This window comes from Limulus polyphemus, unplaced genomic scaffold (genome assembly GCF_000517525.1).
Source record: "Limulus polyphemus unplaced genomic scaffold, Limulus_polyphemus-2.1.2 Scaffold10589, whole genome shotgun sequence".
NCBI lineage: Eukaryota > Metazoa > Arthropoda > Merostomata > Xiphosura > Limulidae > Limulus > Limulus polyphemus.
In genome coordinates, this window is record NW_013676199.1 from 4259 (window position 1) to 10885 (window position 6627).

The following is a 6627-nucleotide window of genomic DNA, read 5'->3' on the forward strand; positions in this document are numbered from 1 at the left end:
ACAGTGACAAGGTTCTCCTGTGAAAATAGACAAGACTGTTGTCATACAAACATGACAGTACAGTTGAGTTACTTCAGATACAGTGACCAGGTTCTCCTGTGAAAACAGACAAGACTGTTGTCATACAAACATGACAGTACAGTTGAGTTAATTCTGATACAGTAACCAGGTACTCCTGTGAAAACAGACAAGACTGTTGTCATACAAACATGACGGTACAGTTGACTTAATTCTGATACAGTGACAAGTTTCTCCTGTGAAAACAGACAAGACTGTTGTCATACAAACATGACGGTACAGTTGAGTTAATTCTGATACAGTAACCAGGTACTCCTGTGAAAACAGACAAGACTATTGTCATACAAACATGATGGTACAGTTGACTTAATTCTGATACAGTGACCAGGTTCTCCTGTGAAAACAAACAAGACTGTTGTCATACAAACATGATGGTACAGTTGACTTAATTCTGATACAGTGACCAGGTTCTCCTGTGAAAACAAACAAGACTGTTGAACTTTTCAAGTTGATTAGACGTTCAGATTTATAAGTAGACACATTTGGAGCTAATATAATATCTAACTCAAGACAAAAGTGATAAAAATACACAGAATTATGTTACAATATTATAAAAATACACAATTATGTTACAGAGTCTTCATTTTGACACTGTATATATTATTCTTTTAAAGAAACCTTATATAACTCCTTAAAATGAAGTGTAGTGAATATAAATTTTAATACTTAATTAAGAACAGTGTTCGAAAATTCCAGCCTTAAATCTTTCTCTTACGAGTTCACCTACCCCTATACTATAGAATATGAAAAATACACCAGTTATACTATCATCATCGACCGTACGGATCACACTAACAGATATCAAGCATTATCAGAAGATGTACTGTGAACAGTTTTACAGTATCATTTACTATAATAAAACAAACAAATGTTAACTTGAAAATACTGATGGAACTGAACACAACAATCCCTACTGATGTTAGATGGAAATACACTAAAGAAAAACTAATGTTACTATTAATGCAGAATCTCTGACATGCCATAAAAATAATTATTTTAACAACCTATAAATGCTTGTCTTTACACACAAACACAACCTGCACAGTCAAGCTTTCTGCATCGTCATTTTAATATAAAGTTTGTTATACATAAATCAAATCATGATATTCACTTACATACAAATAAAATGATACCTACCTGTGTAACACTAAGACTGTTTTGACTTTCCCCTGCAATCTCTCCCATGACCAAAAGGTCATCTTTTGTATCGGTCAGCTGCTGTTCATAATCTTGAATCTAATAAGAATAGGTTGAAACGTATCATCTTGGTACTGATTTTACATTGTATATATATATCTTTATATTATATATTATTCACACATATATTTTCACAAATGTATTACTTATAGGTAGAAATAATGTAACTAACAATACATTATTAAAAACACAAATCCACATATTTAATGTTTTATTAGTTTTGAAATGAAGGATTCTTATTTTTTTCATAACAAAATACGAGTACAAGTCCCTTGAAAGATGAGAAAGCCAAAATCCTCCAATGAGTATTCATACGTTTTAATTAAAATAGTTATATATCTTGTTCTTCTCTTGCAAGCCCACAGACTTTTAAAGATATTTGAATATATAATGGATCACTTTTAAAAAGGAATGGATTCATAGTACTTGGTAATACAAGAAGGGCAAATGGATTACATATAACCATTAAAACTAGATTACTTGTTTCTGCCTTGAATTGAAATACAGATTTTGAAACAATACCTCCAACATGGATATTATAAAGATACAAGAGTCGCTCCAGAGATCAGCTGGCCTCTTACAGCCTCATTTGTAAAGATACAAGAGTAGCTCCAGAGATCAGCTGGCCTCTTACAGCTCATTTGTAAAGATACAAGAGTAGCTCCAGAGATCACTGGCCTCTTACAGCTCATTTGTAAAGATACAAGAGTAGCTCTAGAGGTCAGCTGGCCTCTTACAGCTCATTTGTAAAGATACAAGAGTAGCTCCAGAGGTCAGCTGGCCTCTTACAGCTCATTTGTAAAGATACAAGAGTAGCTCCAGAGGTCAGCTGGCCTCTTACAGATCATTTGTAAAGATACAAGAGTAGCTCTAGAGGTCAGCTGGCCTCTTACAGCTCATTTGTAAAGATACAAGAGTAGCTCCAGAGGTCAGCTGGCTTCTTACAGATCATTTGCATTTTTGTGAAGAACTAAATCTTTGTAATGAAAATAAACCATTGAACCTAAGCCTTAAAGCATTGGAGGAAACAACACAATACGACAATGGCTGTTTTGCTACTTTCAAAATTTAATACAAAAGTTATTTCTATACTTTTTTACCATACATAAATAAGTTTTCTAGATTACTATACGTTTTGAAACAATGTTTTCATATAATATAAAAAGTAAAACAAAAATTTTCAATTGTTGTTATTTTTTGGCTTTTCTGGTAAGTGAAAATACAAATCTGACCTGTTATGTATCTTTACAGTTGGTCACAACCAACTAACAGAAATAACACTATTGAGAAACAGAGAAGTGACACTTATGTCAAGAAAACTCATACCATCTGGAATCACAAAAAACACATTCATTGTGTAGAATGTAAGATCTGTTTTTTTTTACCCTGCACACCCTCTTGTTCTCTACTCCAATCTGATAACAAGCTGAGAATTTGAATTTGTGTGTGTTGATAAACAAGTCAAAAAAAGCTTTTAAATGTCTTCTTATAGGATACACATAATAGCCCATTTGTTGGATTGTCGTTTGGTTCACTTTCTATGTTACATCCAATTAAAATAGAATTTTTTCAATACCTTTTATATTAGGGCCTGACCCACACCTTTAAAACTTCAAAAATTTAACGTAACTTTAGGAATTGTTTTACAGCACGTACAACACTTTCATAAGATGGTTAATTAACGACGTGCTAGAGTAGAGTAAAAGTAAGTATAGGATAAAAATATTTCATCACAATGAAGCACTAGTCATAAAAGCTACAGGTTAGGAGATGAAATTAAGCTTTTGGTTAAGAGAAGACTAATACTAATGAAAAACATATTAGGCATCACATTTTTGTGTTGTCATTTAACAATCACAAAGAAATACAATATCTTGTTATGTACTAAAACGTTTACGTTAATCTTGACATTGACAAGAATCTGATTAACTTAGCAGGCCAAGTGTATGGTAACTAACCAATTTTTCTGTGTTTAAGCTGGCAGAGTAAAAATACCAGAAAAAATCTACTCAAGTATCTCAAATATACTGCAGAAAAAATAAATATTACTGAGTATTAATATTAAACAATGTAGTTTTCTGAATGACTTACTGAGAATAATATTAAACAATGCAGTTCTCTGAATGACTTACTGAGTATCAATATTAAACAATGTAGTTCTCTGAATGACTTACTGAGTATCAATATTGGACAACGTACACGTGGGACCATTGTGTGTGTGTGAATATACGTGTACACGTGGGACTATTGTGTGTGTGTGAATATACGTGTACACGTGGGACTATTGTGTGTGAATATATGTGTACACATGGGACTATTGTGTGTGTGAATATACGTGTACACGTGGGACCATTGTGTGTGTGAATATACGTGTACATGCGGGACCATTGTGTGTGTGAATATACGTGTACATGCGGGACCATGTTGCAAAGACACAAGTATTTATGTGTACTGGGTGACTTCCAGTACTGAAATGATTTACCTTTTGCTATCATGTAACATGTATACCCACACACACAAGGGTCCCACATGTACATGTATATTCACACACCCTTGGATCCCACGTGTACACATATATATTCACATACACACAAGGGTCCCACGTGTACACGTATATTCACACACACAAGGGTCCCACGTGTACACATATATTCACACACACAAGAGTCCCACGTGTACACGTATATTCACACACACAAAACTTCCTCTCTCTGACAGAGTGAATATTACAGAAACTGATTTTTTATGTCTAATTCACAAATTATAACTGATAATACAAAATCTTCAATGTCTCAGGATATCCCAGAGCTGGTGCGACTTCAGAAGCTACTTCAGAAACACCAGAAGAGATACCAGCTAGCAGTTGAGAAGGTTGAGGAACTTCAGGCAGATGTTCAGAGTCTTCAAGAGCAGGGGGCTGCAACTGACCAAGGCAGTGAGGAGTCCTTAACTGAACTCAGGGATGAAGTTACAAAGCTTAGGAAGAAGGTAGGACTATAATATTTTGACATAAAAATTTTATGTATTAATCATCCTAAATTTGGTTCAGATGATAGAGTGAATATTACAGAAACTGAAGAGTGTATAGAACTTCCTCTCTCTGATAGAGTGAATATTACAGAAACTGAAGAGTGTATAGAACTTCCTCCCTCTGATAGAGTGAATATTACAGAAACTGAAGAGTGTATAGAACTTCCTCTCTCTGATAGAGTGAATATTACAGAAACTGAAGAGTGTATAGAACTTCCTCTCTCCAATACACTCTTCAGTTTCTGTAATATTCACTCTATCAGAAGGAGGAAGTTCTATAAACTCTTCAGTTTCTGTAATATTCACTCTATCAGATGGAGGAAGTTCTATACTCTTTTCAACCATTGGTTATCAACATTATATAAACAATTCATTATTATGACTTACTATATGTTAGCTGAATGAAAAGTATGCAAGTTACTCAAGTAATAACAACATACACATTGTAATCAAATAAACAAGTAAAATTATGCAACACTACAAAATATTTGCAAAAAAATTAGTTGCAGGGGAAATGAAAAAAAAAAAGCTTTCTTAAATGCTACATTATAAATATGGGTTCAAATATTTCTGGAAAAACAAACCCTATCTCCTTCCTCTCCACTGCCACTTTCTAAGGCCTCTCCTTCCGTTTTACCGTGAAGGGCAATCAAAGCCTTGATGTGGTCAATTACTTTAGCCACCCAGTTGTGTTGGTCAGTCAACTCAGTTCTTGTCTTTTCAAGCATCTGCTGGGAATCTTCCAGTCTGACGTTCAGCTGCGACTTCTCGTTCTCTGCCTTAGAAATTAGTTTTAACATTATCTGGTTAACGTAAGTAGCTTACTTTAACCACGTAGATTTTACTACATTGATTTTAACAACTACAAAATAATGCAACATTACCAAATCAATAAGTTCTTAAGAATGCATTTCTTATACTTAACTTACATTTAATGGCAACTTAAATATTTAATACCAGAAATATCTTAATACAGAAATACTGAAGACAGTGGTCAGTGTTTATAATTAAAATCAACAAGAGTTGTATTCATTATCAGAAAGTTAAATAAGACACGATCTATTACTCCAGAAAATGTAACTGTTTTATATAACCGACACTTGAAACTATCGGTACTTGATGAAACTCCATAATTGCAACTGTACATTTCATAAATACTTCATTTATTAATGACCATGGTTTAGCCAGTACCTGATGATGTCTTTACCAGCTTTTTATTTAAGCCATCACTCCACCATTACAGTGTTATCAGTTCTTGTTTGCCTTCATGGTTTAGCCAGTACCTGATGATGTCTTTACCAGCTTTTTATTTAAGCCATCACTCCACCATTACAATGTTATCAGTTCTTGTTTGCCTTCATGGTTTAGCCAGTACCTGATGATGTCTTTACCGGCTTTGTATTTAAGCCATCACTCCACCATTACAATGTTATCAGTTCTTGTTTGCCTTCATGGTTTAGCCAGTACCTGATGATGTCTTTACCGGCTTCTTATTTAAGCCATCACTCCACCATTACAATGTTATCAGTTCTTGTTTGCCTTCATGGTTTAGCCAGTACCTGATGATGTCTTTACCGGCTTCTTATTTAAGCCATCACTCCACCATTACAGTGTTATCAGTTCTTGTTTGCCTTATTAGGTTGTATTTTGTTTATCGTTCTAGTCTATTTTGTTCTTGTATTTAACAAACCATGTTGTAGTGTACATCAAACAGTTTAAGTAGGAAGCTTTTAAAACAGATTTAATTGAGTAGGCAAATATTAAAAACTGAAATAACTACATTTAGATTCAGTGATGTATGGTTAGTCTGTAAAGAAATACATTAGTTATGACAGATAATTCTACGGGCTTTTCTGAGTAAAACAGTTAGTTCTATAGGTTTCTATGGGTAAAACAGTTAGTTCTATAGGTTTAAACCTATAGAACTAAAGGTTTTACCCATAGAAACCTATAGAACTAAAGGTTTTACCCCTAGAAACCTATAGAACAAACTGTTTTATCCATAGAAACCTATAGAACAAACTGTTTTATCCATAGAAACCTATAGAACTAACTGCTTTACCCCTAGAAACCTATAGAACTAACTGTTTTACCCATAGAAACCTATAGAACTATGTTTTACCCTAGAAACCTATAGAACTAACTGTTTTACCCATGGAAACCTATAGAACTAACTGTTTTACCCATAGAAACCTATAGAACTAACTGTTTTACCCATAGAAACCTATAGAACTAACTGTTTTACCCATAGAAACCTATAGAACTAACTGTTTTACCCATAGCTATGGATAAAACAGTTTGTTCTATAGGTTTCTATGGGCT

At 33.8% G+C, this 6627-nt stretch overlaps 1 pseudogene; it reads right to left on the reverse strand.

The window, feature by feature from the left end:
* Positions 1-6627, reverse strand: part of LOC106476443 — an 18547-nt pseudogene that overhangs the window by 3706 nt on the left and 8214 nt on the right.